This window comes from Triturus cristatus, chromosome 11 (assembly GCF_964204655.1).
Source record: "Triturus cristatus chromosome 11, aTriCri1.1, whole genome shotgun sequence".
Lineage (NCBI taxonomy): Eukaryota > Metazoa > Chordata > Amphibia > Caudata > Salamandridae > Triturus > Triturus cristatus.
The window spans coordinates 1,073,606,696-1,073,629,179 of record NC_140594.1 but is presented as its reverse complement, the minus strand read 5'-3'; the positions used below and the strand labels follow the sequence as shown (position 1 = coordinate 1,073,629,179).

At 42.6% G+C, this 22,484-nt stretch overlaps 1 long non-coding RNA gene across 1 annotated transcript; it reads right to left on the bottom strand.

The window, feature by feature from the left end:
* Positions 1–525: 525 nt before the first annotated feature.
* On the bottom strand, positions 526–19,443 carry LOC146786020 (uncharacterized). The gene is made up of 3 exons (XR_014970539.1): positions 19,343–19,443; positions 3,429–3,588; positions 526–996 (listed from the first exon to the last, which is right to left on the bottom strand). It is a non-coding gene; the product is annotated as an uncharacterized LOC146786020 (long non-coding RNA).
* Positions 19,444–22,484: the final 3,041 nt, after the last annotated feature.

Here is a 22,484-nt window from a genome sequence, read left to right as displayed (position 1 = left end):
TTAAATTGCAGCCCCATTTTTCATAAAGGACATGGAACTGCGTTTAAAAAGAGAAGTTTACTTTTTTCTTCGTTTGAGAGTTTGTAGTGATCCCAAAGACCACTGCGATCTCCCCAACATTGTTTTGAGGGATAGGGCCTACTCCTAAAAAGACCCCTTCCCTTGAGGGAATGGATTACCACCCCATCTTGGGTGAGTAAATTTCCATTGTTTTGTAACCAGATTTTTGTCGCAAAACATCTATACTTCTATACATATGACACCAATTTGATATTTAGAAGTGACACCTACAACACGCCCCTTTACTGGTGATGTTAGAAAGGGAGGGTCTCTAGATTTGTACGCTGTCCAAGTAGGGACCCTTCCTTCTAATCAAGATGAGGGGATTGCACAACCAAGATAACCCCTGCTCACTCCCTTGGTAGCTTGGAATGAGCAGTCAGGCCTATCTCAGAGGCAATTTGTAAAGCATTTTTACAAAACACATACAGTAACACAGTGAAAAGACCACAAAGGGACACCAAACCAGTTTAGAAAAATTAAGTATCTGTATCTAAACCAAACAAGACCGCAACAACAAAAATCCAACATACACTACACGAAATATGACTTTTTAAAGGTTTTAGCAATTCTGTTCATAGGAAACTATGGATGCAGTGATTTTACACAAAGTATCTTCAGATGCACCACAATTCACAAGTCAAAACAGCCGCAGAGAAGGGAAGCGCTGGAAAACACAGCAATGCGTTGGTTTCTGAGTCCTTCGGGAGGTGATGCGTCAGTTCACCTGCATGCAGGAGAAGTGTTGCATTGAATCCGGACTGTAAGTGGAAGCGATGCATCAAAATCCAAGACGGTTCTGGTCTGTGGGTGATGCGTCGGAAAAAAATGCCGCCTAGGTGCAATGCGAGAGAAAATCCAGGTGCCGAGGGTTGATGCAGCAGCGATCCGGCCTCTGGTGAGCAGATTGAGGGGGAACACTCCATAATCTTCCTCCTGGGGGGGAGAAAGATGTCTTGGACTCAGTGGTGGAGGAGCATGGCCTGATACCAATTAGGTATCAACAGCTACCGTTTGCTTATTTGCATTTGTATACATGAAAACATTTTGTCCACACGGCTCCATTTTTCTTTCTAAATATATCTACACTGGAAAATCGAGTCACGCATACTTTAGCCCATCATTTAAAATCATGCCAGTAACTTGGTTTATTCCATTATTTGCTAAACGTATCTTTCCTGTCCTACAAAAACACTCTGTTTTTGTGTACAAATGGGTAGGAAGTGATTCATTCTGATGCTTAAAATGCCACTCATAACGAATGGTCATCATGCATTATGTTGCAATTATATAAAACTCTGTATATGAGCAGTTCAAAATAGGCATGTGGGTATTTGCCACAGCAAAGAGTTCAAATATATTAAGATGATATGGTATATAATTTTATGAAATAAGAAAATACACAAGGATTTTTGGGAAGGAGTCAGGCTGCCACTTCTTTCAATTTACAACTGTGCAGCAAATATTATTTTAGCACATTGCAGAAGCTGGAATAGATAGGGCAGCAGTCATGTTTCCTAGATTCAGTACACCAACAAAGAATTAAGTATCCACACTGCTGCGTGTATAAAAACACAGCCAACACAGATCATAATTCACATACAAACATACCTGACTCAAGCCTAGACATATTGATATTCACTGTTTAGCCTGAATTGCTAATCATCCTTCTCGAACAGTTTCATCCTTAATTGAGTGTGCCTTTCCACCCTATTTCTACAGTTTTGAAATGCATGTGCTCACTCATCCTTTTACATTTATGCACCATTTTCTCATGTGTTCTTTGTTTATACCCATGTTGCAGAGAAGAGGTCCTCCATTAGGGTGGAAGAGCATCTCCCCACTACTGAAATCACAGCAAAGGTGACAATTAAAATGTTAATAAAATGAATTCATTACCATTTTATTTTTCACTGCTCCCAGCCTGAGCTGAGCGTTCCCCATTGGCTGGGAGCAGTGGGGCCATTGTTGCTGATTGGAAGCAGGGAGGAGTGGTGCCCTCTCCTATTTAAAGTGTTCGTGTCACTTTGGCTATCTGTCTTGCGGCCGCCAGCCTGACATTCACACTTTAAACCTCGCCAACACAAGCTATCCTTTTCTCTAGCCAATCCTGGCTTTGTTAGAGGGGAGTTTGTTCTGAAACCACAGTGGTCCATGGAATGAAAGCACACTGAGGACCATAAGGGGCAAGCCAGTTGGTAAGTAAACATTTTAGTTTTAATTTTATTATCCACTAACAGGCACTGTGAGAAAATCGCACTGTCTTTAGATTCAAGTCCAGAACTATCACTCATGGTTCATTGTAAACACTGTTTATAATGAGTCATGATTGAGAGCTTTGGTGGTGAGGGGTGTGTGCATGTGTGTGTGTGTGTGTGAGAGAGAGAGACAGAGCTGGAGAGACAGATAGAGTAAGAGACTGGAACTGGTTGAAACTAGCCAGAGCATGCTCATCCTAGCGAGTTCTAACATTTTCTGATCTAGGGCAATGCCTTTCATGAAGTACAATCAAGTTTCCAAAAAAGTGTGTGAAGATGTACTTCAATGAGGGCTGACAAAGAGACTGGAATGTATTTTTTACTGTGTGACCTGACTATCAGTTTGCAACCATGTGTTGATGGAATCTATGTGTGCTGATTGGTCTGACTGTGAGTTTCAAGGAAGATGGCGGCCTCTTGTATATTCCTGAGCCTTGCAGTAATGATGAAGTGGCATGCAGCAATCTTGTGCATCAAGAAGACATTAGCATGTGAAAATCACTTAGCATGCCACTAATGTTTGGCTTTATGAGGTTCAAAAGATTGGGGTCTTGCAGAAAATGAAGGCAATTGATCTTGGATTGTTTGAAACAGATGAAAGTTTAACTCTTAATAGTTACACTAGTTAAAAAAACAGACTTAAACATTTTTAGGTTTTCCCAGCCACACCAGTCATTTTAATTGCAGAGCTCTTTGAATATTGCTGTCGTTGTGAAGATGAAGCCCAAAGTAGAATTGCCCATTTGCTTGTAGATGAATAAGCTCATGCAAGTATGTGGTGAGTGAATTTCCCAAAGTGAAAGATTTGTTTTGATTATGCTACCAACTCTAGATTATTCTGACTACAATTTGAATATGGAGTCAGGCTTGAGGTCCTAGCTTTAGCTCAAGACTAAGCAATGCAATGTCACCCAAGATCTAGGCATACTAAAGAATGTTGAGGCATATTGTTTCTACTGTTTTTACCTCTGTCCAGTCACGGCCGGCACAGGTAAGAGCGTTGGGGCGAGGCAGGTTGGGGGTCGGGAAGTCGGCACACGAAGTTAAATTTAACAAAAAAGACACCACTTATCTTGCGTGCCCCCATCCCGCCGTGGCCACCAGACTTACCTGTGCCGGCCGCCACTGCCTGTTTCATTCCATCGTTCATCTCACAAAAGAAGGTTGGGCGGTGGAGCTCCAAAAACATACATTTATTGTTGAGTAAATACCAGGAACCAGCAACTGCATGGCTGATTGGTTGTGTTGACTATTCGCAAAGGAGAATGTGCTAGAGGAGAAACAAGAAGATAAGGTATTTTGAGAGTGTGTGTGCCATCACTGAAAAGGGCTATTGGAGAAATGAAATGGAAGGCATGTGTAGGACAAGATGGGGTTGAGAAAATGCATATAAAATATTTAAAAGAGGGTTGACCATGAAAAAAAGTAATTAACTCCTTTGTAATATATTTTTTTGACATTAAAGAAAAGTTATCAGATAATGTTGGTCTTTTTTTAGTAGTACTAGACAGATAGTTCCAAAAGGTCTAAGAGAAAGAGTAATTAACATGCACATCAAGGTCATTTAGGTATTATAAAAACTAAAGAATGCATTCACACAGATGTTTGGTGGCCAAGTTTTGATTTGGAAGCAAAAAGAAGCATTAGAAACTGTAGTGAATATGTTGCAAGCGATAAAAATCACAGTCTTTGTGTACCACCTATGGTCTGTAGACAGTTGCCTAATGCTCCATGGGAAGAAATAGCAATAGACATAGTAGGTTCCCCGAGAGGTGAAAGTATTACTCCATATCTCATTGTGGTTATAAGTATGTTTTCCCAGTGGCCTGAAGTTAAGAGTGTTCATGATGTTTCATCAAGTTCTGTGATAAAGTTCCTGAGAGAGTCTTTCAACAAGAGGGATATCTCTAAATACACACTTTCGGATTTTTTACTGGGTCCTGTAGCATCATTCACAAGAGGTGTTGTCTTTATCACCACATTCATGGAAGTAGAAAGTTTTAATATAACATCAAAAGAGGGAATACATTTAGCAACGATTAATAGCTTGAATTGGAAGATTAGTGACATTTATTATTGCTCCACATTCCAAAACAGGGAAAACTCTCTTTAAACTCTTCCAATCCACATTTAAAACTGCTTCTCGGTTGGATAAATTAAATAAAGGGATGAGTTGAGATCTCGGTATCTGATGATTGAACAAGGCAAAACTGCCATTCTGAGAAAGAAGAATTCTGATAAGAGGCAATATGTGAAAGTAGAGAAAGGGCAGTTTGTTTATTGGGTCATGATGTGTGCTCCAGTAGGAACAAGAGAGTGGTCCAAGTTTACTCAACCAAGGGCTGTTGTCAAATTATTCAAATATGTTGTCAGAACCAGTTGTGGGCGCATTTGGAACTTGGGCAGAGTGTATCCTAATAATACAGCGCCCAAAGGGTTCTATGACAGAAACCTGCATGCATTTCCCATGCATGCCTTTACACCACAGTCAGCACCCTGACTGAGACATTGCCACACATTCCTTTACCATGCAAGTTGTTACAACGACTTGCCTTAGGGCAGTCGCTGGACTTTGGAATAGTGAAAATTACTGTTCCAACTCCAGTCATTGTATCAGTAGAGAAAGTGTTGGACTTAAAATCCAACACCAGTCCAACAACGCATCCTGTATAGCCAGTTGTTGTAACTAATTGCATGTTAAAGGAACACATGGTAATATTAGAGTACTGACTGCGATGTAAAGGTACATAGTGGTAATGAATACGGTGTAAAGGATGTTTCCTGTGCCCGGAGAGTGTCACTCTTTTTTCTACACCGAGTGGAACCTTAAAAAATGAAAGTTCTGTGGGAAAGAACTTCATGATATAATTGTTCCTAAACAATTGTGCTCCCATGGTGGACCGAGGATGACCCACCGCACTAAGAAATAAGCACCTAAAAGATTTTGTAAAATAGCTTTGTTTCCCTGTTAAAGCTAGTGATTTTCATGTTTATTATTTAGACCTTTATCAGTATTTTCTTTTAACTACATTGCGGAAAGTTACTATTTCTAGATTTGTATTTTGACTTTTGTCATTTTCAAAAGTGTTGCTTGTAAAATGGAAATGTGTGACATAGTGTTGCTACTATTTCTCTCTTTGGTCTGCCTAGGCTCTTGGAGCCCCATGAAATCACTATGACAGAGGTAGATGTCAGAGTTTAATCATTGACAGTTGGCCCCAGAGTCTCTTATTTTAATTTTATTTTATTCCGAGTTTTATATAGCACAAACATAGCCCATGGGTATCAGAACGCTTTACAGGTACATGACGTAAATTGTTTACAATACAGAAGATATAGAAGTAGTAACAAACACACAATTCCAATTCATGCCTTTCATACCTGGGTACGACAATAACAACAGTAGGAGCAATTAATTGTAGTAATGTACAGCCTAAGTGCATTTGTAGCGATCTAGAAAGTTTACCCTTAAATACATTATTGTCCTGTTGAGGCAAACTCCTCTACCAGATCTAATTGGCACTAACTCCTTGATAAGTGGTGAGGACTGTAATGGTGCCTCTGTGATCCTTCTTGAGTAGGATGCATCCATTCCTGAGAAGGACTAGGCAACACCTAGCAACTGACCATGATCCAGATGATGATCAGTAGTTGTTTATGGTAGGAATTTGCTCATTACGAAGTTCTTCGCTTCCCTCTTGAAGGTTGACGTGTTTGTAATTCTTCTTATATTTGGAGGGAGCGAGTTCCAGATTCTAGGGGCAGTGCCGGAAAATGCTCTGTCATACGTTTTCATCTTCTGTAAGATGGGAGGTTTCAGCATCGGGTCTCTGGCACTCCGAAATCATCTGCCTCCACCAGATAACTAAATTTTCCGGGCTAGGTACATTGGTGTTTTGTAGTGGAGCACTTTGTGGGTAATACATGCCAGTTTAAGTTGAATTCTGGCTTCATATGGTAGCCAGTTTGACGCTTTCAAGTGTGGGGAAATGTGGTCGTATTTTCTGGAACCTGTAATGAGTCTTGCGGCCGTATTGAGACAGACTTTTAGTGGTGCTGTGGAGATCTTAGGTAGTCCTGTTAATGTCGTACAGCCGTATTTAATCCTTGAGATGACTAAGGACTGAACTGCCAATTTGAGGTCTGACGTAGTAATGATTGATTTAAATGTTCTAAGGTAGTTCAGGTGAAAACGGGCACTTTTCGCCATTGATTTGATGAGGGTTTTCACGTCTAGGTTCTTATCGAGCGTGATTCCTATCGATTTGGTCAAATCAACTAGTACAGGGGTGCGAGATAGCGCTGTGATCATTTTGGTCCATTTCTTCACATCTGAGGAGCTTTTTAGGGGGATATTAATAGGAATTCCGTTTTTTGCATATTTAGTTTCAGATGATTGCTAGTTTACCAATGTAATGACCCCTTTAAGGCATTATTCGTTGTCTTGATCTCCTCCAGCAAAGAGAGCTTGATGTAGATCTGAGTGTCATGTGCATACATGTGATAGAAGATTTTGGCATGCTGGAGAATTTCTGTAAGGGGTTCGACATATAGGTTGATTAGTGATTGAGATAATATTGAGCCTTGTGGAACTCCAATCGAATTAGGGGACAGCGCCTGGGGACAGCCCCTGGTTGACCATGAATCTTTGCGGTCTGTTCTATGGCTGGGGCTTCATTAAAGGATCATCTTACCTTCACCTGTGTGTCTTCATCCTTGTAGCAATTGCATCTCAGAGAAGGAAGGAAAATCTACATTGCGGTTTAGTTAGGCATGCAGAAGCAGTAAAGTAGTAATCTGTCTTATGTCAACTCTCCATGTATGTGTCTTATTTGAGCCACTTGAAGTGAGATGAGTATAAAAGTCAACAAGGCAGGGGGGTGTGGCATGGCCATGAACAAAGATGGCTGCACACTAATTGAGCTCCGCGCAGTTAGTTAGTTAGCCCCAGAATAAATCCCATCTGATACCGAGTGGGCATCCAAGACAGAAAGGCATGATACTTTGCCTCCCAGACCCCAAGATTATATATCGCGCCCCACACGACGAGGGAAGCAGCCTAGGCCATGGCGAGGAAGAATGACGTAATGGCGGTGAGCTGAAGTCCAACAACGCAGCAGTAAACGACTGGATGACTGATGCCAGGTCGGTCACCCATCGGTAATTGAGGGTCCAGGACAGTGGTGAATGAGGGCAAAACAAGGAGGCTGACCCACTGTGGGGCGGTCCAAGCTGATGCAGACCCGGTGAAAGAGAAGACACCCAAGGCGGATCGGTAGTGCCTGGGGTCTAGGAGACCCGTGGTTACTATGGCAGGTGAGGCAGAGGGTGACAGACCTGAAGAACTGCCCAAAGCAAGAAAAGTGAGGCACAGAAGGAATAAGTCGAGGCCCGGCAGCACAGGTATGCTGAACGTGGTAGGCCTGTGAAAGCCAAGCAGAAAAGCGGAGGAGCAGGACGGACCTATCATACCACCTGGGGTGGGGTCTAGGCATCGCTCTACCTCAGTGCGAACCCCTGAGTAAGAGCTAGATTGGGGCCTGATAACACTTAGGCACTGAACAGGTCGGCGTGGGCGGAGGGCAGACCCAGCTGTCCTGAAGTAGAGGAGAAAGCGGGGTCGGTGGGACCCGGGCCTACATCTTTTGCAGACCCACGTAGGGAGAAGTTTCTAAGGTGCCCCGGATATGGATAGTTGGAGTCAGGCCCGGCTAGCAGCTGAGCACTGGGCCTGGCTGGGAGTGGGGGCCTACCTGTCGCGTGGATTATTGTCAAGTGGCAGGAAGAATGCACTGGACCCCCCAGGAAGTGACTAAGCAGGCCCAGCTGGACGTGGGCCTGAGAAACACGGGGGCCCTAAGAGTCACTAAACTGATCAGCGTGGCAGAGGGCAGACCACGGAATCCTGAAGCGGAGGAGAAGGCAAGGTCGGATCTACATCCTACTGCAGAACCACACTTTGAGAAATCTCTGGAGGATCCCCGGAGAGGGAAAGGTGGAGTCAGGTCTGATGAGTGGCTGAGCACTAGGCCTGGTTGGAGGTAGGGACCAGCCTGCAGCCTGGATTGTAGTCGAGGGGTGGGAAGAAGGCAGTAGAGCCCCCCCCAATGAGTGATCGAGCAGGCCCAGGCACACAGCAGCAGCCCCTGGGGTCAGTGGGATACCCTTGAGGTTGAAATCTCCTGAGAGGCAGGAAAGGCATGGGACACCTCCTTTTCCCCCTCCCCTCCAAACTAGCTAGAAGAGGCAAACCCAATGTGCCCAAGTGGGCAGACTGTGTAACAATGATGAAGCCTAAAGGAATCGGAGTGCCCCAGACCAACAAAATGGTAACTACATGGTCCTGAATCCCTCCTTTGTAGTGGAGGGAGAAGCAGCGGCGGCGCCCTCCCTAGGAGCGATCATGGAAGCGATAAAAGATGTGAAAATGCACTGTAGAACGTAAAAATAGATACCGTGACTATTGAGGTCAGCTTGATCAGGGCAGATCTTCAAAAGCTGAGTGACAAAGTCACAACAGCTGTAGTCCACGACGAAACGTCTGGAAGCGCAAGTGCTAACCTTAACTCAACAGGCCACGTCCATCGCATCAAAGCTTGAAGACCAAGAAGGAATGGCAAAAAGGAATAATATCAGGGTGGTGAGGGTCCCGGAGTGGGCGGAGGGTCCCAGTGCAGACCTCTTCTTGGAGGACCTCATACTGAACTCACTACGGCTCAAAACAAAAGACTGTCAAGAAATTCTTTGGTCGAGAGGGTACACAGGGTCCCGGTGCCCCCGCCCAAGACAGATGCTCTTCCTCCCACTATCATCGCAAAAATCTTCAACTACCACAACCGGGATGTGATCCTGCAAGCAGCAAGAGCAAAAGGAGACGTACAATATGAATATACCCTGGTCCACTTCTTCCTCAACTTTACATTACAAGTGCAGCACCAGCAGAGGAGCTTCGAGGCAGTGAAGAGGGAGCGAGAAATCAAATACATGATGTTCGTTCCAGCAAAGCTTCGCATAAATGCAGAGGGTAAAACTTGGCACTTTGCATTCCCGGAAAAAGCCTGGGAGGGGCTGGAGGGATAGTGCACAGTTGGCCAAAATAGAGGCAAGGGACCGGGACGTAGCCACAGAGGACCAGATCGAAGCAATGAGGCAGGAGAGAAACAGGAGAAGCAGATGGTGACGAAGTCCATAGAATTACAGCAGGTTGATGGTGGGGTGGAATCATTTGACCAACTGAGTCGTCCTGAAGGCAAGAGTGAGTGGGGCCGGGAACTGTCACTGAGCAAGTGCAATGGCCCTGACGGAAATGACTCGACAGATATAATAAGATGGAACTCTAAGTGGAGTGCCCGATTTACCACCTTGGACATAATCATTCTGGGACAATTGGGTACTGTAGACAGTGATTGTTTTAATAGGGGTTTGAAATAAGTGACACTTTCTGCTGGTTATCTTGACAGAGCCAAGACACCCCCATTGTAGTTATTCTATGTTATTTGGACAGGTGCTCTGCAGGTTGGGAAGTTGGGGAATGCACAACCTATTTAGCAGGGTAGGGGAGGTGGGTCAAAGTTGGGGAAAGGGGAATTATTATGGAAGTATCATGGACAGAAAGTTGAGTGCTCAGAAAGAGAGAAGGAAAAGTGGTCATTGCAGAGTGGATAGGTTGCCAAGGGAAGTGGCCATGACTTATCTAAGCCAGGAAAAATTTGAAAGGATGCTCTCTTTTATTCCAGGGAAAAAATGGGCATACCTGTAGGTTTGTGGGTGTAAGCGGCCAGTGGGAGGGGTGTATGTCCCACCTAGGCTGCAGGATCCCACATTGGATATGCTGTGGCCGTTACTCCTAGAGTTTTTAGAAGGGCGATTGATACTAGGTGGAAATATGAATAATGTTGTCCCAGTAGAGTTGGATGTTTTGGGTGGCAGCATCGTGGAGAAGGGTGGGGTCAGTGGGGTACTTCCTATTGGCTATGGGTCTAGGTGATGTCTGGCATTAACAACACCCTATCCTTAGACAATACACCCATGTGGCCAACTATAACTATAACTATAACATTGGATATTTTCATGTTTATTACTAAATTTTGTATGTGATGTACATTTTTCTAAAATGTGTTTTGCATCAGATTAATGTATAAATTCATTTGCTGATTTTGTCATGTTGTAAGCTGTTGCTAATAATTTTTTCACAGTGTCTAAGTCCATTTTTGTCTTTAAGTGTATGTTAATGTGAATTGTATACACGTGTAAGTTCATGTGTGAATTTGATAAGTCTGTGTTTCTTTTTCAGTCCCTAAAAATTGTTTTGATCAATTTTTTATTTAATAAGAAACAGGAATGGCCTAGTAAAAATTCCATTCGGACAGATGAAAGAGTTGACTGTTCGTTACTCCATGAGTAGTAGGAGTGTACGGTAGTACGGAGTTCATTGTTTTGTGTTCTATACTTTCTAAAAGTGGCATTTTCAAAAACAAAATGTTTAAACCAACTTCACTAAAAGATGTATTTTATCATTCTGAGTTTAGGCATACTAAACTCGAATTTCTATCATGTTCCCTGAGTCAGTTAGGATTATAAAATGTAATAATCAAACTGCCCATACTGGCCTATGGAGAACAGGTAGCCTTGCAACAGTGAAAAACGAAAATGGCTGTTATTCACTATTAGGACATGCCACACACACCTGGGCATGTCCCACCTTTTACCTACAATGCACCCTGTCCTTGGGCCTACCATAGGGGTGACTAATATGTATAAAAGGGAAGGTTTAGGGACTGGCAAGTGGGTGCACTTGCCCAGTCATCATGGCAGTACCAGACTGCACACAGGCTCTGCAATGGCAGACCTGAGACACACTTTACAAGCTGCTCCGGTGGGTGGCACAATCAGTGCTGCAAGCCAACCAGCAGCATTGGCTACAAGCCCTGGGCATACGCAGTGCACTGTACAAGGGTCTGAGAAGTAAACCAATCAAGCCAATCATGGAGTCACTAATCCATACATCAATTTACCATTGGGAGTACTTGCACTGTGGCGCAGAACAGTAGTGGCACAGTGCCCAAAGCATCTATAACCAGCAAAAACACATGAGACAACAGCAAAAAAACGGAAGGGAGACCCACGCCAATGGTGCCAGGTCTAACACTTACCACAACTAGCCTCAGCCCAGTGGCAGATCCTCCGCTATGGCAGAGGAACGTCGTCCCTCTGCTTTTAAGCAGGGCGAAGAAGAAACATAAAGGGCCAGGTGTACGAACATTCACATTTGCGAGTTGCAAACTGCGTCAAATTGCGACTCGCAATTTGTGACTCACAATAGTGAAAGTACAACAGTGTCTCAGACACTGTTTACAATTCCCAATGGGGTCGCAAAACAGGCTTCTGGCACATGGTGTGGGGCTATACCATCATCTAGAAATATTGGATGGAAATCAACAAAATTACATTGCTGAAGTAACATTAGAGTGCACCAACCTAAACTCAACAGGTAATGGTCATTAGGCTTTTTAATACCTTTCAAACTCAAAGGGGCTTTGTTGCTTGCAAAGAGGGCTATAGCTGTGGCTTGGTGGTCAACATTAGCTTCACCACTCAGACCCTGACGAACACAGGTCAATCACTGGCCTCTAAGAAAACCATTAAATTACACTTGGAAGAAAAAGATGCCTTAGAAGTACTCTAATAACTAGCTAGTAGGACCAAGTACTAAATGCATTTAAGAACATGACATCCCATCAGGTTGAACCAGGATAGAATATTGGTCTGGGCACCAAAATAAAAGGGGCCTCCATTAACAAATCAGATAGCTAAAAAAGTGGTCTATATGATGCAAATCAGGGCACTTTTGAACTTTTAAAGACACTGGGCCTGATTCCCAACGATAAACTTACAAGCCCTATCTATTTATGTGCGGAATTATCTGTGCCCCGACTTTAGAGTCTCCACAGTCTTAAATTTACTATTAAAGAGCAGTTTTGTGAATACCAAAAAAGGAATAAACTTAAACACACGTGTAAGTTTACCTTTGTGAATCAGGCCCTCAGTGTATAGGATTTTTGGGAGATATGGGAGACAGCATGCATTTGTGCTTGCCACAGGTAATGTTTATGGTAATATCAGGGAAAACAGAAAAGACTCGCTCACCTAACCATAAAACAGACCCACAAACAGCCAAGAGACTACTCCACACACTGAATTGGTAGACCAGTTCTTCTGAAAATGCCTTATTGCCCTGTAGACCAGTCTAATCCTACACCTTACTAAGTCAATGAAACACCACCCGAAACATGACACAAACCTCATGCCAGTGATATCTCTAAAAGGGGCAAATATTAAAGGATCAATCTAACTTAAACATGCAGCAGCATATGAAAAAACAAGTGACACATGTTTAAATGTCAAATCAAGCCTTCATCCAAACGACCTGATTTCCACCGGTGCCTGTATGTAGAACAATGACCCAGGAAAAGCTCCCACATCCACAGATGCTAAACAGATAAGGCAACAGACCCACAACATGCCAAAGTCTATATGATATTCAATAACCAGCTTCTCATTATTTCATACCCTACCAACAACTCACCCAAAAAGTTATCTGGAATAAGAATATATATTCTTAAGTCCTTAGATCCTTATTTGCAAATGTGCAGAACAAGTGCGAGTGCATATACATATTTATGTAAAGTTTAAAATTGTGTACACTGGAATGGAAAAGATAAAAAATGTAAGAATAATAAAAACCGGTTGGAAAGAAAATGACTATATAAGGAGCCTGAGAATTTATCTTGCAAAAATTAGGTGAATATGACGCAAATTTAAAGAAAGGAATGTCATGGAGTAACGTAAAAAAAATTGAGAAAAGAGCAAACAGAGAACCTATCCTGGATGCGCTTTCCAATTAGATCAAATGTGCTAATATGTTCAAGGAGAGACAAATGATAGATCTTGCTATTTCTGTGAATTCTTGGAACAGCAATTTCCCCTTTTATTTACAAACAGCATCAGGCATTACTCGCATTTACAGAAAAACTCAACTTAGTGAAAGGAGCAGAGGCTGTTTTTGCTAAGTTGCTACTTTCTATTGGACAGCTGATTCTAGAGACACAAGACACACATTCGGAGCAGGTAATACACTGATGTTTTTCACTTTAGTTTGGATGTACTCAGAGACAGGAGAACTCCAAACCCAGTGTTGTTGTGTAGATTTTCGAAAACCCTGCTATCAGGTAGCTCACAAGTTATTGTGCAAGAAATTCATTAAATTTATGAGTATATTAAAACTGTTATATTTCTCAAACTGGATACAAGTTCAGCTGGGTATTATTATGAATAATAATAACAAAACTAATATTAATAGTAATCATAATAGTAATAATAATAATAATAATCATAATAAGAATAAGAATAATTTCACTTGCTATGGAATCCTAAACGAGAACTGTGTCAAATTAGTGCAAATCTGAAATTGTTAGTCCGATCTCTAACCAGTAATAAGCTAGTAACTGGTGTTGGACTTGGCCTTTTTGCAGGGTCATCACCACACGTTTGGCTTTATGTTCCTGTTTTCTGACCCGTTTTTGTTGGCTTTTAGAACTTTGCACACTTTCCCTGAGCTAAAATGCTTGTGCTCTCTCTTCTAAACATGGTAAAATTGGCTTATACCCAATTGGCAAATTGCTCTTTGTAAGTTCCTAGTAAACTGGTGCTACCTGTACCCAGGGCCTGTAAATTAAATGTTACTAGTGGGCCTGCAGTTCTGGTTGTGCCATCCACTTAAGTAGCCCTTTAAACATGGCTCAGGCCTGCCATTGCTGCCTGTGTGTCTAGTTTTAAACTGCCATTTTGACCTGGTCAATAGAATCTTTTGCCAAGCCAAACCTTCATTTTTAATACATATAAGCCACCCCTAGATTAGTTCTAAACAGCCTTTAATGCGGGGTGCAGTTTGTAAGTTAGATATGTATTTTTACGATTTATATGTTGCCCTAGTGAAAAACAACTACATTTGTTTTCATTACATCCAATAAGTAGTATCTTTCAATTAGGAGCAGATATGAATTTCGAGTTTGGGGTCTAAGGAATTGTAACATAAAACTGTATTTCACTGTAAAGTCAGATTTTGTTGCAATTCTGAAAATGGCACTTTTAGAAAGTTGGCATTTTCTTGTTCAAAGCATTTGGTGCCTTCCGCCTGTATTCTGGGTCCTACGACTGGGTGTAGCTGGCAGTTGGTCTTTGTTTATTGCTCCTAGACAGTGAGACAAAGGGAAATAGGTGTTGGCAGGAGGGGTAATCTCTGACTTGATAGGGGGCAGAGCTCTTACCTATCGCACGTGTACATCACAATTCCTCTGCTTGAGCACACTCACAAAGATTTTGACACCTGTTTGTGTCCCCAGACAAGCTGGGGCCAGGGCACAGAAGCAGGAAATTTCAAATATCTCTGGTACGAAAGCTCCAGAATCTTCTCCTACTTCAAAGCTGGCACCAAGTATAAATATTGGACCCTTAAACTCAACATTTCAGTACATCTCATGCCCTGTGGATAATACACAAGAAGGACTGCATTGCTGCTTTGCAGCCACTAAGACAGCTTCCCTGCTGCCCTGTTACTCTGGTGCCCTGCTACCTCCTTCCCTACTTGCTGAGAAGATTGGACATGTACCCTTTTTTCCCCAGGCGGATGTGACTTCAAGTGTCAGCTGACTGACCTGTTCTGAGTTACAGGGACAAAACAAACTCCAGAAGCCTCTCTGCAACAGCGCAGCTGATCTGCTGCCTGGGCCTACAAGTAGACCTGTCTGAGCCCTGCTGGCCTCTGCTGGAGTAAGTTCCTGAGCCTCAAATGGTTTACCTCAGGACCTGGACCCTTGGTGTGGCTTTAGTTGAGCTCTCCCTTCAACAAAAGGAGAAATCCTGAGGTTTTGGGCTCTATGGGACTGCAAATAGGCTTGTCCGTGCTAAGATCTTGTGCCTGCACTGCCTGCCAATGTGAAGCTCTGGAAAGTCCGACTCACCCCAGCGACTCCCAGGGACTCCCGGCAACATGAGATCTGACCGTCAATGCAAATCTCCAGCAACTACTGTCTATCGCTCAAAACAGGACCTTCATGCTCCAGCGATGACTGTCCGCAACACCCAGACTGCTCTTCGCGCTACAGTGCTGAACTATCTACGAGGGTCTCTCTGCTCTATGCCACCCCCTCCACTGCTATCTGAACTCTTCATGCAGGCCTTTTGATGATAACTCTTTCAGTGGAACTAACCTAGTCTGTGTATCCAGCATGCACTTCATTGCAGCCTTAATGAACTTGTGACTTTCACCTGGTCGTGCATGACCAGATGACCGTTAGTGGTTCTTTGTGCATTTAAGTGCTATATTTAACTTAAATCTTTAAAATGTCATATCTCCGGATCCACTGATTGGATGTTTGCCATTTGGTCTCAAATAATCTAATACATTTTATTCTGTTTCTCTATAATAGTGTGGAATTTTTCTTGTGCTGTGTTTTCACTTTATTACTGTTTGAACTGCAGCATATGGGTACAGGTAGCACCAGTTTACTAGGGACATATGTCCAGTGCAAACAATTTAAAATCTGGCCCTACATGTTGCTTGCTCTGAATGCAAAACATACTCCATGAAAATATAGTTTGTCCTTTTTATCGTGTATACAAATAGAATTAGAAACCAAATATATTTTGATTTTAATTGTAGTGCACACATCTCTTAATTATGTTGTTCATCTAACTAAGTGAATGGACCATGAATATATTGAAGTACTTGTGCTTATTACAGTTTTTTTTCAATTTCTGCAAAATTTTCCTGATCTGTATGCATTCATTACTTTGTGATGGATCTGCTAATTTTACCTGCCAGTGCACAATTCTGTCTCCACTGTGATGCCCGCCTAACTTGTACTCTCATCATCTGAGTAATCTAACTGACTACTATTCAAATGAACCCTGACATGGATCATGGATACATATTGTATGCAAAGAGTAATTTATCGCAGATCATATCTCACCTAGCCATTTATATCACATCTGTTTAGACAGGCATTACAGCATGCCTCATCCATCAAAATTCAAAAGATACCCCTGTGGAATGGTGTCTTTATCCAGAAAATGAACAATTTACAAACAGGGGAAGAATTTCTGAAGATTTACTTGATTCTCTATTTACATAACTTCAATTCGGCATCCCACCTGCTCAACAGTATGGCTTTTTCCTGCACTTACCCCTGGGCCTTCCTATCGGAAAGACAGCTGTGGTGCGCATCTGCAGAAGAGAAGCGAAGCCTGACTCCCCATGCTTTTATCTGTGTTTCCCCTAATGCTATGTTTGAAGCAAAACTTTACGTTAGAAAGCATGTGTGCCTAGGAATAAAAAGATAATTCTAAAACTTTAAAAGCTATATATAGTCCCTGGTGAAATCGATCAGATTGACGCCCTTTTAAATGCATTAACCTTCAATTTTTCATTTATTTCCAAGTTTATGACTGTTATTTTAATATGGAAGCTTAGATCTAGTAAAGGGTTGTAGTGCTTTTTCTACAAACTGTGGGCCTCTGCTAACACCAATTAGCACTTGAAAAAGCATTGCACAATGTAAAAGAAAATAACGATGGCTGGGTATTCAAGAAAATCCCAAATGTGATATATACGTATCTCTTGAATAAAGTTGTGCATTGCCAATTACTGCAAATTCCATTCTGCTGTCTTTGAATAAAAATAAATAAAAAACAAGGTACTATTTAGAGCTGTGCTCCCCAGTGATTCTTGGTGTGCATATGCGTGTAGGGATTAATATTGCACACAAAGGTGCAATGCATTTCTTCAGGAACATTTGTGAATGCAGAACTGCAGATGGAAATGTTGGGGCTCATTTACAAGGAATTAACCCAGGGCGGTGCCGCAAGCCATTTGGCTGCCCCGCGCTTCGTTAATTCCGAAGCACAGGGCTGCTTCATATCTACAACAATATGACGGATCCCTTTGCTCTCCCCTGTGCTGGTGCACAATTTGCTGCCATGCGTCGACGCAGGCACCCTTGCACTATGCTGCAAGGGTGCCTGTGTTGAGGAGAATGATTGTTTATGCGCAGGAAGGTGTCCCAAAAAGTTTAATTTGCCATATGAAAATGGAAATTTAAAAACTGCACACAGGCTGAAATGGCAGACCTGAGAAATATGTAAAGTGCTACTTAGGTGGGTGGCACAAAAAGTGCTGCAGACCCACTAGTATCATTTAATTTACTGGTTCTGGGCACAGTTAGTGCCACTTTTACTAGAAACTTACAAATGAATTAGATATGGCAATTGGGTATAAGTCAGTTCTACCATGTTTGAAGGAGAGATCACAAGCACTTTTGCACTGGTTAGCACTGGTAAAGTATGCAAAGTCCTAAAGCCAGCAAAAATGAAGGGGCTCATTTATGAGCCCCTGCGTCACTTTTGCGCCACCGGTGCGTCACTTTTTGTGACGCACCAGTGGCGTAAAACATGCGCCATGATGCGCCATATTTACAAAGTGACGCATCTACCTAGATGCGTCACTTTGTAAACCCCTGCGCTACATCATACCTGCGTCAGGTATAATGTATGCAGGGTGGGCGTTCCCACGTAAGTAAGCATCGTAGAAGTGACGCAGTGAAATCTACGAGATTTCACTGCGCCACTTCTAGGGTGCAAATGCGTCAATATCTTGCGCCTGCCTCACAGCAGGCGTAAGACTGACGCAGGCCCTTTCACATGGGGCTTACCCCATGTGAAAGGATACATTGCTGGAGTTGCGTCACTTTTGTGACACACTCCAGCAATGCGTCACTTTTGCGCCTACAGATACGTCAGAAATACTGACGTATCTGTGACTCCTTGCGACATGATGCGTCATACTGTAAATATGACGCATCATTGGAGTCGCAGGGAGGGTGCAGTGAAAAGTGACGCATCACTGTTTTCACGCAGTGATGCGTCACTTTTCATAAATGAGGCCCGAAGTAAGCAAAACAAGGAGGCCTGGAGTCAAAATGTTAGCGGTAAAACCACGCCAAGGATGCCAGGACTAATAATGGCATACAGTGCAATAATGCGATTGCCTTGTCTTCAATATTACCAATGTTTGTCATGGCTCACAGATGTGGAGTCGGCCTATGTGGAATGGAGGGCAGGTTGCTTACACAGTTATGGGGTGAAAGTTTGAGGGTAAAGTAACCCGATAGTACATTGTCAATGGTATGTGTTCCACCTAAAATAGTATGAAAAACAATTTGGGGCGACATGCGCCCTAACCAAAGGCACAGCGATCAAGTCCTTGAATCCTCAATTTGTGTTTAGACCAATTAATCATTTTTTTAAAACGTGTAATCATTTGCTTGCTCATTTCTCTCTTTATCTCCCGTTTAATCCACAAGCGCAGTATCATGCCAATTTTCCAAATTTCTAATGCCATTGATGTGCCCATCCGGACCTCTTTACAATAACACGTAATGACGCATTAAATTCATCCAACGGCAGCTTTAATAAAATACCCAATGCATTTCGGGCTGCTCAAGCCCTTCGTCAGGGGTCACTGCAAGTAAACAATAAAATCACATCTTAATTGCACAGTTATTTTTTGAAACATGTCAGTTGCAAAATCATTTATGCAAAACTCATTTTGATAAAACTAAACCCATCACTAAACCCCTCGCTGATCACTACCTGCTTGCTGATCTAACTATACATGCGCTGAACCCTCCGATCCCCAGCCTTCATTGCACAGCCTCTGACACCAAACAGATTAATCCTTTCCATTCTGAATTCAAAAACGCAGCTTTCTGCTACCTGAACCTCCCCTTGAAACACTTCTTTTATTAAACAATCAACCCTCTTCCAAATTCTTTCGTCCTCATTTTACCTTCCCAGCTTTTAAACATTAACAGCTAGTACTGTACGCCGATTTACAAAACCCCCATTGTTTTCCAAGGGTGCAAAGTTACAAGAAGCCTTCCGCGTTTAAACCTCACTGTAACACGTACCTGCCGTAAATAAGCCCTCTTCATCTATTCTTTTCAAAGGAATTGGCAACGTTGTTGTTCACCCTAGGGGCAGATTTATGAGCCCCTTGCGCCACTTTTGCGTCACTTTTAACATGGGAAAAGTGACGCAAAAGTGGCGCAAGGGGCTCATAAATCTGCCCCTTCATTTTTAAACTGCGCTGAGTTGCTGAAAACCCTCCCATGCTAACCGTCAATTGATTAATGCCACCTGCTGCTGATTTCTCTTTTCAAAACGACCCTCCCTTCTACCAGAGAACCACAACTCCCACAATTCAGCACTTGGATCGTCAGAAACATGGCTCTGCCGATGATCAAAAAAACAAAAGCACTTTAATGTGATCATGCAAGGACTCGTGAAAAATGAAATATCAACATGCTCTACAGAATCCACTGTTCATGTTGCATTATAGAGTGAACATAAATCGAGTAAAACTTGTTTGTCCCATTTCTTGTAGCAAACTGTATGGATGAGATCTTCCGCCGAACCTGTGGAAAAAACGACCTCCGCACTATTCCTTCTTAACTCTTTGGTTGAAATCCAGGTGGGTGCAAACCCAGGGTGGGCAAAATTGTAGTTTATACATAGTACAAGGAAGGGAATGCACACCTTGGTATGTGTTACACCTAAAATAGTACCCATTTCCATTCCCTGTGACACACAGTGATCTATGTTGCCAAAACAGTAAGGGGCAGATTTATGTTGTACTTGCGCCACTTTTGCGCCGCCGTTGCGTCACTTTTGTGACGCAGCAGCGGCGCAAATCCTGCGCCATGGTGCGGGGTATTTACAACGTGACGCATCTGGGAGATGCGTCACGTTGTAAAGCCCTGTGCCACATGTAGGCGTTCCAGGGCAGGTGGGGGCGTTCCGGCGCAGGAACGCCTCCTAAAAGTGGCTGAGTGAAATCTACAAGATTTCACTCAGTCACTTTTAGGCCCATGCTGCATCAAAACCCTGCGCCTGCTTGAAGCAGGCGTAAGGATTGACGCAGCATTGTAAAGATAGGGCCCCCCAGAGCATTGCTGGAGTTGCGTCGCGCTTGCGACGCAACTCCAGCAATGCGCCACTTTTACGGCACAGATGCGTCACGCATCTGTGCCGTTTTTGCCCCATGGTGCGCCGCATTATAAATGCGGCGCATCCATGGTGGCGCAGCTGTGGCGCATAATAACTGGCGCATCCCTGCTAATATGCAGGGATGCGCCAGTTATTATAAATCTGCCCCTAAATATTTTGTCATATTAAAGTATTTCTGAAATATGTGTGTGTGGTTTAATATGTTCATCGTGGCATAGAAGATGCATTTCTCAATAATTGTTTTGGAAATTGTTATATTATGTGTATTGAAATTTCCATTGTTTTGAATATTTTCTGAACAGGGCGGGACACTAAGGGGCCGATTTATGAGCCCCTTGCGCCACTTTTGCGTCACTTTTCCCATGTTAAAAGTGACGCAAAAGTGGCGCAAGGGGCTCATAAATCTGCCCCTAAGTGCACATCGACAAAAAAAGCCCAACTTCCATACACAACAAATAGATGCCATTTTGCTACTGAAGTAATACCTCATTGGAGCTAACAGAAAACTGTGTGCAAATTAAATGTGGCTTGAACTAGAAATTCTGGCCCTGAAGACTATTGAAAACATTTGTGAGGCGTATATGTGAAAAATTAAGGAAAATATTCTAGAACTGAAGGAGAACAAACATGTTGTAGGAAGAGGGTCACATCATTTTGATACCACTGAAAACATCTTGATTTCCTGTTTTGCTATTGAACATCCGCCTGCTTAGTGAAGAGATATTTAAATAGGTCATAAATTGCTTTCCTACTGGTATCTCTTTTACCTCAATACTACTTACCTGTTACAAATTACTTGTTGCCTTTTAATAATATGATGGGGTCTTTCTTTGTTGTAGTGCAAAAGAGTGAAGAACTTCATGTGAAGTAGACGACTAAGACTGCACAGTATAATAAACACAAATAATAAATCTTCTGAAACTGAACCACAAGACTTTAATCATCTCAACAGAATACCAGAATCACCACAAAGTCCAAAAGCTCTCCTTTTGGCTAGCAATATGCCTTTGAAGCCTTTCAAAGACAGTTCTAGAAAGAAAATGACAAGGCCTGTGGAAGAGGAGGGTAAGTTGTCATAACAGCTGTTTTAACCTATCATGTATGATTATTGAACACCAAAGGCTGCAATCAAAAATGATAATCAACAGCTCACAGAAAACAAAATAGAACTACCAAACACCACATGGCAGAGCTGAATGTTCACATATGCTATCAGTGTAACAGTAGTTTGGAGGCTCAAGAAGATTGCTTTATGGCTGAATAACATTATAGAAATGCACACAACACTTCTATACAGTATGTAGAAAATACATATGTGGTTGTTCCTGGACCTTCATCTTTAGTTAACAGGGGTTCAATCAAAAGGAATTTCCATCCTTACGCGCCTACTACACCCCTTGATAAATGCATGCTTTGGAAAGCAGACAGCCTTTGGCACATCAGGCCCGGTCGCCAACCTGCACTGTTCACAGCTCAAAGCCATGCACAGGGGTCGTTTGCTGCCCTTATGGGGTTTAGTGCCGGGATCTCCTACCCCGTTGATTGAATATGATAAAAAACACAGAAATTTAATGAAATGACCATCACCCAACTGCTAAAGTGACATTATAGTTAGACATGGTAATACATTTTTACTGTAAAAAAAACATTATATAGTTAGGTGGTTTTATCAGGTAAAAACTAACAATTAAAACCAAATAAATCTGGAATTCTCTAGTTATGGTTAACTGAGCTAACTGAAGCTAGTACCCAGCTATGCACTGCTCATAACCTCACATATTACATCACTGATGACATGGTCAATGGCATTAATGATGCCATTACTGACGACATGCCAAATGACAAGTGTACAAAGTTTACAAAGATACATTGGTAAAGGGAGGGACTGTGCTAATCAGTAATAGCCGCCACTCAGTTCCCCGCCACCTGTTAATCAATGGGTATTGGCAGCATTCCTTCAGTCTCTCACAGAGGGTAAAGAGAGTATGTTGATTTTGAGTGACTGAGACTGCATTTCTTGTATTGGTGGGGAGTGGGGAGCTT